Raw genomic sequence first — 12,143 nt, 5'->3', positions numbered from 1 at the left:
TGTTCCACGCCCCCACCCACCCCCGGAGGCCCCTGTCTTGCATTTTCCAAGGGGACCCAAGAAATCAGTTACCTTAACTCGATTGCTGTCTCCCTTGGACTTAAGTTTTTATTCCGTTTCATTCTAAAACTGAGTAGTTAAGTGGCATACACTTTTGGGGAAACAAGAAGGTTAAAATTCAAGTGGTAAGAGATGGGAACTCCGAAAAGTTTGGGACTTTGAGCAAGGTTTGTTTGGCCATTTCAAAATGAAAGGATGTGAGGTTACGGAAACTCCCTGTGCTGCTGTCTTGCCAGGGGTTTAGGTAGCAAATTCCTCAGCGTGAATTTGAGCCCCTCGGAACACAGGGTTCTAAACATGATAGGCACTGGCACACTTGCAGAGAACGATCAGGTGGCTCATCACATTTATTTCAGCTGTATTTAGAACTAGGTTTATTAACGAAGAGTGCGAGTGTCTGTTTCTCTAGGAACCTCATTTGTCATGATCTCTCATTGCCCCAAAATTCAGAAGTAACATTTCCTTTTAAAAATTAATTTTATTTATTTATTTAGAATGAGAATGGGCACACCAGGACCTCCAGCCACTGCGAACGAACTCCACATGCATGTGCCACCATGTGAATCTGGCTTAAGTGGTACTGGGGAATCAAACCCCAGTCCTTGGGTTTCACAGGCAAACGCCTTAACCACTAAGCAATCTGTTCAGTCCCAGAGGTTACATTTCTAATAAAATTATTTTACAAAAGTAATCACAACTAGATTTTTTTTTTAACTTACCATCTATTTTTCTTTTTACTTGGTGATGCTGGGAGTAGAACCCATAGGCTGACAAATTTCAGGTAAGGCATTTGTTTCTTTTTTATAGGAATGAGAAGAATGACTGTGCGCGCACGCGCGCGCACACACACACACACACACACACACACACACTAAAACAATTAGTAATCAACCCATGCAGCCATTGTAAATCTATCAGTGCACTATATAAATGTAAGGAATTGAACTGATTTATGCGTGACTTTTCAAGGACACTGAGATTTTTCACAGCACAAGATGAATCTACAAAGGTACACTTAAGATCATTAGTTCAGTCCTTTCTGACTTCATAGCATATGCTGTCCCAACAGGTAGAGGAGGGTAGCTTGGCTTATGGGGCTGAAGACCCCTTTATCCAAAATAGCATATTTTAAATATTTTGTGTATTTATTTGAGAGAGAGAGAGAGAAAAGGGGGAAGAGGAAGAGGCAGATAGAAAAAAAACGGGTGTGTCAGGGCCTCCAGCCACTGCAAATGAACTCCAGATGCATGCATCTCTTTGTGCATCTGGCTTTCATGGGTACTAGGGAATTGAACCTGGGTCCTTAAATTTTGCAGGCAAATGCCCTAACTGCTAAGCCATCTCTCCAATCCGCAAATAACATATTTTTGAAAAATATTTTTATTTATTTATTTGCAAGTAGAGAGAGAGAAAGAACTTCAGATGCATCTGGCTTTACATGGGTACTGGTAAATCAAACCCAGCCCATCAGGTTTTGTAAGCAAACACCTTAACCTCTGAGTTATCTCTTCAGCCCCTGAAAAATAACATATTTTTGCCAGTGAAGTAGTTCTATTAGTTATTTACTGAATGATGAATGGCTTAAATGGAAGATGTCTGGATACTACCTTCCCAGGGCTCAGTTTCAATGTATGTTTGCTGCTTTAAACAACTTATCAAGGTCACTCCAAGGGTGTGCCTTTTTCCTTTGCAGTACTGAAGATTGAACCCAGGGTTTTGTGCCTGCTAGGCAAGTACTCTACCAAGCTACATCCCCAGCCCTGCACTTATAATTTTGACACAGTAGAGGCTAGTAAGTATTGCAGGAATGAATGAAATTATTATAGATATGTATATTCATAACATTATTTCTCAAGCTAGGGAGATGGCTCAGAGGTTAAAAGCCCTTGCTGCAAAGCCTGAAAGCCAAGGTTTGATTCCCCAGTACCCACATAAATCCAGATGCACAAAGAGTCACACACATCTGGAGTTTGTTTGCAGTGGCAAGAGGCCTTCACACACCCATGCTCTCTTTCTGTCTCTCTTTCTCTCCCCATACCTGCACACCTTGTTGCAGTCAGCTTTGAGTTGTTGGGACAAACATCCAAACAGAAGCAACTTGTGGGATGAAGGATTTCTATTGGCTTATAGCCTGGAGGGGATGCTCCATGATGGCAGGGAAAAACGGAGTCCTAGCCTTAATGGGAGGCTGCCTTTGCCTGTAGGGAAAAGGATTAATGAGGACAATTCTAGTGCTGAAACATGAATGTTGGACCCTATCACAATAGCATGTATGCTAATATAGCTGCCTTCAGGTGTTTGGGATGAAACACCTGACCCAAAGCAGTTGATGGGAGAAAAGGGCTTATTTTGGTTTGTAGTCTAGAAAAGCATCATGATGGCAGGGGCAGGATGAGAGAGCAGAGGCCGGGCATCACAGGCTGCCACAGTAGGTAGAAAACAGCAACAAGAGAGTGAGCTGGGCTCTGGTAAAGCAGGGCTGGCTGTAATACCCCAAAGCCCATCCCCAGGAGCGCACCTCTTCCAGCAAGGCTCCATCTCCCCAACTCCCGCCATCTGGGGATCAAGCATTCAAAACACATGAGTTTATAGGGGATATCTGATTTGAACCACTACATGTGCACCCATGTGGGTTGAAGGGGACAGAGTTCCTAAAGGGACTCTGGCTGCTACAACTTGTGTGAGCTGGTTCCAATCACAATTACCAAGATTTCATCTTTTAGTGGGTGAACAGTGTATATACCACCTTATTTTTCTTTTCCTCCACTGATCTGTTGATAGTTTGTTTCCATCTCTTGGCAGTTGTGAATGGTGCTGCAATAAACATGACACACATGTCTCTTTGAAATGCTCATTTCATTTCCTTTGGATACATAACCAGTGATGCTATCATTTGGAATTTAAATGACCCACCAAGGCCCATGTATTAAAGGCTTGTTCCCTAGCTTGGTGTGATTGAGGGTGGGACCTTGGAGAAGTGAGAGGAAGTTAGTTCAGTGAGGATGTGCCTCTAAAAAGGGTATTTCCTCCCTCCTCTTCTCTTTAATTTTGATCATAAGGTGAACTGTTTGCTCCTCCATGAACTCCCTGCCCTGATGTTGTGCCTAATGCTTTGAAGCCAGTTAGTCATGGGCTGAAAACCCCAAAACTATGCCCCCGAACAAGCCTTTTATTCCTATAAATTGATGATTTCACATATTTTGTAACAAAGATGGAAAGAAGTCTAACTCAAGTGGGGTTATATAGTAGTTCTATTTTTAATTTATTTATTTTTCCCAAGGCTGGGTTTCATTCTAGCCCAGACTGACCTGGAACTCACCCTTTAACCCCAGGCTAACCTTGAACTCACTGCTATCCTCCTACCTCAGCATGCTGAGTGATGGGATTAAAGGTATGTGCCACCATGCCCTGGTCTACTTTTAATTTTTTGAGGACTGGTGAATTGTTACACTCCTTTCTAAGTCTGGATCAGCTTCTAGCATTTTATTCTTTGTGCTTTCAATGTTTTGAAACAACTCCCAGAGGCCATTGAATGCTAAGTGCTCTGCTGGTTATTTCCTCTGGGCCATTTTTATTCTTTTTGCAACTTTGATTTACCTCTTTTATGAAGGCAGCAGGCTTTCCATCAGGGACTTCCTCTGGCTGCACGTCAGGAGTTTCTGAACAGGGGTCGCCATTCCACCATCAGCCGTTTCTTCTATAACTCCATATACGGTGGATTCATATCTCACATTCAGAATTTTCAGTATTTATTTCTGAGCCACACTTTTACCTTTGTTGGCCAGTTTTTTTTTTTTTCCTTTTAATTTTTTTTCTTTCCCAAAAATGTTACATGGGTTTAGCACTGGGAGGCAGGGAGACACTACAGCTACATGTTTAGCTGTTTTTATGTGAACTGAGTAACATGCATGGAGACCCACCAGCAGACTTTGGACTAAGTGGTATCCTAATAATAACTCTGACTCCAGTTTTTATTATTTATTTATTTGAGAGAGAGAGTGTGTGTGTGTGTGTGTGAGGGGAGGGGGGAACACGCCAGGGCCTCCAACCACTGCAAATGAACTCCAGGTGCTTGTGCCACCTTGTGCATCTGGTTTATGTGGGTCCTGGGAAATCAAACCTGGGTCCTTGGGCTTCAAGGCAAGTGCCTTAATCACTAAGCCATCTCTGTAGCCCTGATTATTGTTATTGACTGCCCTCTTTTTTTTTTTTTTTTTTAGTTTTTCGAGGTAGGGTCTTACTCTGGCTCAGAACTCACGGCGATCCTCCTACCTCTGCCTCCCAAGTGCTGGGATTAAAGGCGTGCGCCACCATGCCCAGCTATGACTGCTCTCTTTTAAATCTTTTTTTAAAAATTGTGTGTGTGGGCTGGAGAGATGGCTTAGCGGTTAAGTGCTTGCCTGTGAAGCCTAAGGACCCCAGTTTGAGGCTCAGTTCCCCGGGTCCCTCGTTAGCCAGATGCACAAGGGGGCACACGCGTCTGGAGTTCGTTTGCAGAGGCTGGAGGCCCTGGCGCGCCCATTCTCTCTCTCTCTCTCTCTATCTGTCTTTCTCTCTGTGTCTGTCGCTCTCAAATTAAAAAAAAAAAATTGTGTGTGTATGCAACTGCATATGTGTGTATGTATGGACACATGCATGCCACAGCACATGTGTGGTGGTCAGATGATGACCTCAGGGTACTGGTCCTCTCCTTCCCCTTTCTTTGAGACAGAATCTCTCTTGCTATTGTTTTGTCCGTGGAAAGGCCAGGGCTAGCTGGCTCAGGAGCCTCTGGATTCTCCCAATTCTGCCTCCTGTTACCATAGGTACATTCATCACTTCTACATCTGGCTTTACATGGATGTTGGGGATCTGAACTCCAGACAGTAGGGTTATGGAGCAAGCATCTTTAACCACTGAGCCATCTCTCCAGCCCTCACATCTTTTAAGTCTCACCTCTCTCTCTTCCCTTCCTACCTGCATCTGACTAAGCTCAAAAGAGGCCTGGTGTCCCTTCCTGCAGTGCCAGTGAGAGATTCAAGCTGTGCAAGGCCCTCATCCAAAGTCCTCCCTCTCCCCACCCTGCGGCTGTGAGTACAATATCTGCTTAGTCTGCCTCCTTCATCTGTTCTCGGGCCATTTTCAAAGCAGCTTAGGAGGGCTGCCCTGCTCACCCCAGAAAACGTCAATTATGTAAATCACAAGTCAATGTGAATAACAGACACACCCTCTTGGGGCATGTGCAATCTCATCGGTCCTGACATCTGTTGAGATCAGGCTGTGCCCTGCTCTACTTTACTCCGCAGAGTATGAAACAATGGCTTTCCAGACTGCCTTGCCCTGAGAAACGTTGCTTTGTAAGCAGCTTTTGACTTCCTTTCAAAGGTGGAAGACAGCTCTGCTTCTGGATGGACACATGAATAGCACCATCTGTCTGGCTCTGGCTTGACCCATGTGGCACAAAATGATCAATAGATTATTCCTGGGAGTAGAAGGAGTGTCTCTTTATAACTTTATCTAGGTGAATTAGGTCTTTGGAGGCACATCGTATATTAAAATTATATGTGGTGCACGCTCTTAATCCCAGCACTTGGGAGGGAGAGGTAGGAGGATTGCCTTGAGTTCGAGGCCACCCTGAGACTACAGAGTGAATTCCAGGTCAGCCTGGGCTAGAGTGAGACTCTATCTCCAAAAACAAAAACAAATTATATTAGGAAAACTAGGCCCAAAACTGGGGGCACATCGGAGTGAAGAAAAGGTGTCACTTTTTCACTTGAACCCCCTAAAGAAGTGGACACCTAGCATTGTGATGGTGATGGTCCCCACCACCCTGTCATCTGACCATGTGGTTTATGCATCAAGGAACTTCTGACAGTTCCAGGGGCTTCAGGTCAGCTTGGTCCTCACTGTTGATAGCACCTACTCGATAGCCATCTTCCCATCTGCCTGCTTGCTTGTCTGGACCCAGTCCTGCCCTTCACTTTGCCTCACTCCTGTGCCCCTCCACCCCTATGTGACCCGGCAGCCTGACTCTATTTACATTGTTAACAGTTTCCTCATGGCTCTGGCCTCTTTGAACATTTTATTTTTGCTTCTTTAACCCTTTGTAGCCATTCTGGGACATATACATATAGTTGTATTTACTGTGTGCTATGCAATGTGTGATTTAAGAGTTAAGAATGGTAATTATGGAGTGCAATTTGAATGATGGTGAGATGTAGTCAGTGTTGGGTTCTTGCTTTGTGTCCCACTAGCCTTTCTGTGCCTTGCTTGTGTGAGCTTCAGCATGCTTTAAAAATGGCTAGAGGTAAGGCTGGGTATGATTCTAGAAAGGCCAAGGCAAAAGTGGCTTCCTGCAAGGGAGCCCACTTGCGGCTCCCTGTGGGCCGTATTTAAGGATAGTTAAGATCTAGGACAAACAGCTATGTGCGTGTTGGCACTGGGTACTGCGCCGCCATCCTGGAGTACCTGACCACAGAGGTACTTGAATTTGTAGGCATTGCCTCAAAAGACTTGAAGGTAAAGCACATTGCCCATGTCACTTGCCACTTGCTATCTGTGGAAATGAATTGGAATGGAAGGAAAACAGAAGGCTGCCTACAGAATGCCAGGATTCTTCAGGATCTCGAGACTCTAAATACTATTAACATTCGGCCAGCATTGGTAATCCCAGTGGACTACTTCTCTGTTAAAAAACACAGTTTTGCCCTTTTCTGTCTAAACAAGCTGGAAACTTAATTAGCTTTCCAACCAACCACATTTTGGCATTTGAGTCTTAACCATGTTTAAATGTTACTGTGGCCTTGAAGAAGCTATTGATTATGAAGTAGTGGGTTTTGATTGAGTTGGCTACTTACAAAAAAAACCCTGATTTTTAGTTTATTTATTTGTAAGAAGAGAGAGAGAGAGAATGGATGTGCCAGAGCCTCTAGCCTCTTTAAATGAACTATAGATGCAAATGCCACTTTGGGCATCTGGCTTTACGTGGGTACTGGGAAATCAAACCTGGGTCCTTGGGCTTTGCAGGCAAGCAATTTAACTGCTAAGATATCTCTCCAGCCCACCAAAACTGCTTGGATTTTTATTGTGATGTAGAACTTATAGGAATAAACATTTGGTTTTTGCAGACTCTGGTAGATATGCTTAATAAAAGTCCTATTCTTCCCCTTCCCCCCCAAAAGATTTGTAATTAAGGTTAGTAATTAAAAACCTGTGTTTACCTCAGCCAGGATTATCAGGAAGAGAGGGAATATATGGCAAACTTCTGCCATTAAAACCACGGTACTATGTGAATTTATTGTTATTCAATGTATTCTGACACTGTGGAAAGACTTAAGCATGTTCATCTCTTTCTGACATAGTGTGCTCATGGCACTCATTAAGAAATGTCAAAATACAATGGGCTGGAGAGATGGCTTGGGGTTAAGGTGCTTGCCTTCAAAGCCCAAGGACCCAGGTTCAATTCCTAAGTACCCACGTAAAGCCAGATGTACAAGGTGGTGTATACATCTTGAGTTCATTTGCAGTGGCTAGAGGCCCTGGCATGATCATTCTCTCTGTCTGCCTCCTCTCCCTTACTCTCTTAAAAAAATTATAAAAATAAATAATAAATGAAATATTTTTTTAAAAAAATAAATGTCAAAATACAAATACAAAATACTGTGAGGGATCTGAGGTTTTTATTCCCCTCACCAGTTAACTAATTAATCTCTCTCAAGGTCCATGGATGTTGGCAGGAGGCACAGGAGCCCTGGGTCAGAGACATGGAGATGAAAATGGGCCTCGAGCTGTTCTGGCAGAGACCTGTTTAGCTGAAGGCTGTGTTCATTCCTTACTTTTCTCACTGCCATGACCAAATACCTGACAAGAAGTAACTTAAGGGAGGAAGGGCTTATTCTGACTCACAGGTCAAAGGGATACAGCCATCATGGTGGGGCAGCGTGGTGGCAGAAGTCTAAGGCAGCTGGACACATGGCTCCTGCAGTGAGAGTCCAGCAAGCAGGGACATGTTAAGGAAACTCCAGGCCTGCCCCCGGTGACTTCCTCCAGCTAGTCCTCACCTCAAGGCCTATACCAGCCAGGGACAAATTGTCCAAACACGAGTCTCTGCGTGACATTTCACACTCAAACCACAATACTGGGTTACAGCATAGCAAGCAAGACAGATTCCATTTTTGCTTCTGTTCCTTTTGTCCTCAAGTCCCTCAGGGGTTATGTTGGGCTGAATCGGGTGGATGCTGCATGCACAATGATTTTTCAGCATAGCAGAGGAACCTCAGGCTTTGGAAACTCCAGTCTTTCAAAAAAATTTTTTTAATTTTTTTCTATTTTTTTTAATGAGATGGAGAGAGAGAAAGAGAGAGAGATAATTTTCACACCAGGGCCTCCAGCCACTGCAGTCAAACTCCAGACACATGCACCATCTTGTGTGCATGCATGACCTTGCATGCTTGCATCACCTTGTGTATCTGGCTTATGTGGGATCTGGAGAGTTGAATATAGGTCCTTGGGCTTTGTAGGCAAGCTCCTTACAGTTAAGCAATCTCTCCAGCCCCCCCCCCCCCGCCTTTTTTTAAGAAAATGCCAGTCTTTAACAAGGGACTATAAGTTAACTTATCCCAACCTTGAACAAAGTCCTGATCACAGAGCTGGAGAGAGATGGCTCAGCAGTTAAGTGTGCTGCCTTCACAAGCATGAGGGCCTGAGAACACCTGAGTCTGAATCTCCAGAACCCATGGAAACAGCTTGTTGTAGCTAGAGCAGAGACCAGAACACCACTGAGACTGAAGCTCCAGAATCAGCTGAGAGAAGAATCACAAGGAAAAACGGTTGGGTGAATGATGGAGGAGGACACCTGTGTTCTCCCCTGGCCACTGCAAGCCAGAACTCACATGCTGCACTAGAGTGTAACATGCACACACATGCATGCACACACACACCACAGCACACACACACACACCACATACACACACACACACACATACCACCACCACCACATACACCACACTTACTATGCACATGCAAAACAACAAAAACAATAACAAAAAACCTGCTTGCAAGATGTGTAGATAAGTGAGAGAACCATAGAGATGGGTCTGCTAATGATATAAAGTCAATGCTTATTTCAAATGATAACCATTATAGATTTAAAATAGCTAGTAAATTCTCAACATGATTTTAAAATTTGGTATTTTTAATCATTTAGTTGCCTATGTTACTTCTCCACTCTGTTTTTTTTTTTTTAATTAAATTGACTGGCTGATTACATTTGACTATACAACAATGAACTTGTGGTATCTCTTATTGAGATAACTGAAAATTAGTCTTTCTTTTAGCACATTGATTAGAATATATGCTTTCATTTGTTTCCTTTGGTTTGATTTTTTTCAAGGCAGGGTTTCACTCTAGCCCAGGCTTTCCTGGAACTCATTCTATAACCCCAGGCTGGCCTTGAACTCAGGGTGATCTTACTATCTCAGCCTCCCAAGTGCTGGGACAAAAGGCATGCACCACTATTCCTGGCTTTTAGCCTTTTTTTTGTTGTTGTTTTTAGAATCTATACTTTTGTGCTTGAGAATTGGATTATGAAAATGTATTTATAACTGTGCTATAGGCTTGTCTCTTAGAAGCACAGGAATTCCTATTTTGAATTTTTTCAAACAACGTATTTATTTGAGTGAGGTAAAGAAAGAGAGGACATAGAGATAAATAGATAGATAGAGAAACTACGGGCACACCAGGGCCTCTTGTCACTGTAAACCAGCTCCAGACTCATGTGCCACTTTGTGATTCTGGCTTTATCTAGATACTGGGGCATCTAACTCAGATTGAGACAGGCATTGCAAGCAAGTGCCTTTAACTCCTAACCATCTCCTCAGCCTGAAATTCTTTTTTTTTTTTTAAGTCTTCTCTTTCCCTGGTTTGTTTTTTTCTAGTATAATTTTATAAGCTTCAAATAACTATCTAATATATCCTCCTTGGATCTACACTATGATGCTTCCTTGGACGTATGTGACTTTGAAGAACATACATTTTGGATATACATTTTGATAGTAACCAGTAACATTATCTGACTTCAAAGGTTAGGGAAAAAGACACTGTGGTTCCTTATTTCAAACAAAACAAAACAAAAAACCAAAAAGGCTTAAATCCTGTGGTAGTGGGAATGCATGTACCCCATAGACTCAGGTGTTTTATTGAAGCTTGTAACTTAGTCTCCAGCTGCCTGACTGGAGGAGGTGTCACTGGGGGCAGATCCTGGGGTCCAGTCCTAAGGCGTCTCTGGGAGTGGATCTGAATTCCAGCCCAGATGTATGCAGAGAGGTCTGAGCTCAGCTCCCTGCAGTGTGCTGCCTTTGTGCTTCTTGCTTTTGGTGGCTGCCAGCTGGTGATGGCTTATCTTTGCTTGGATGGATGGATGGAAGCAGCTCTTCTGCCACTGACAGAACTCCCCCCTGGGTCTGTGAGCTTGAATAAAGCCCTTCCTCCCATAGACTGTCTGGTTTGGATGTTCATGCTAGCAATGTGGAGCTGACTACAACAAATCCTTACTTTATAACTTGTAGTCATGCCTACATCAAATATGTAGGCGATCAAAGTTAAATAATATAATTGCTTTAGCTTTTCAAGTGCTAAAATTTTTGGCATGTGACACCACACCCGGCTTTCCAGTAATTTTCAACAATTTAATGTATTGTTATTATCTATAGCCATCATATTATATCTTGTTTACTGAGGTTTTATTATTAATGGGTGTTAGACTTAGTCACATGATTTTCTGTATCTCTCTATTATCATGTGACCTATGTAGCTTGTTGAAATAATAGATTACATTAATTGATTTAAAAAATTATTTTTTGCATGTGTGTTTGTAGGGGGTGTGTGGTCATGCTAGGGTCTCCTGCTGCTGAAAACAAATGTTCAATTTTACATGGGAATCTTTATGTAAGTGGAGGAGTTGAACCCAGACTGGTAGGCTTCACAAGCATGTGCTTTTAACCACTGAGCCATCTCCCCATCCACCCTGATAATTGGTTGATTTGTAAATGTTGAAACAGCTATGCATACCTGGAAAAATTCTTGCTTAAGGTGTGCAATTCCTTTATGGCTTTGTTGGATTCTAAGTGTTTTTCTTTTTTGTTCAAATATTGTATGATTTCTTTTCAATTAAATTTGTTAAGGAGCATTGTAGCTAGAATAACCTGTAGCTGTTCCCTTTGAGTTTCTGCAGAGCCTGTGCTCTGTGTTGAAGAGTCTGCAGCCATTTATTATATCCAGCTGAAGGACTTAGGGTTGAATTCAGGTATGTCCTTTCCAAGTGTCTACATGTAGGTCTGTCCAATTCTTTTATCCAACATTAGTGTTTTTCTTTTTAAAATATTTTACCTATTTATTTGTGTGCAAGGAGAAAGAGGGAGAGAGAGAGAGAGAATGGGCTTTCCAGGCCTCTAGCCATTGTAAACAAACCCCAGACACATGTACCACTTTGTGCATCTGACTTTTCATAGGTACTGGGGAATTGAACCCAGGTGTTTAGGCTTTGCAGGCAAGCACCTTAACCATTGGGCAATCTCCCCAGCCCTTTTTCTCTTTTAGGAAGTCAAATATTTGTATAGGAAAGGACATTGCAAGATTTAGAGAGTGGGAGCCACAAAGAGATCCCCCAAATGCCTTTGAGGATAGCTTTTGTGATGGAAGAGAGCTAACAGTGGCATTTTGGACTTGGTGTTGCAGATTTTCATACCGTCCAGTTCCTTATCTCATTACCAGGAACACAGACAATGAAGAATGAATAAGGCAAAGGAGAATTTTGAAAAAAAGAAAAGCTTAGAAGCCCCCAAGTGTTAGACATTCTTAGGATTTCAGCTGGCATTCAAAGAAGAGAAAGAAGGGGAAACAAGGAAAAGTTACACATTTTGAGTTAGAACTCAGAAAAGCAGGCAGGCTCAGTAGCTGAAGGTCTGTGAGCAAAGGCATGGGTGTGGGGAGGGCACTTCTTGGGTACAATATCTCATGAATCCCTTACCATGTTTGTAGATGAGGGGTGGTCTCTTGAGATCAGTTGGACTAACTCCCCTTTTCTTTGCTTCTCTCTCTTTCTCTCT

The sequence above is a fragment of the Jaculus jaculus genome, chromosome 2 (genome assembly GCF_020740685.1).
Source record: "Jaculus jaculus isolate mJacJac1 chromosome 2, mJacJac1.mat.Y.cur, whole genome shotgun sequence".
Classification (NCBI taxonomy): domain Eukaryota; kingdom Metazoa; phylum Chordata; class Mammalia; order Rodentia; family Dipodidae; genus Jaculus; species Jaculus jaculus.
This window is presented reverse-complemented; position numbering follows the sequence as displayed.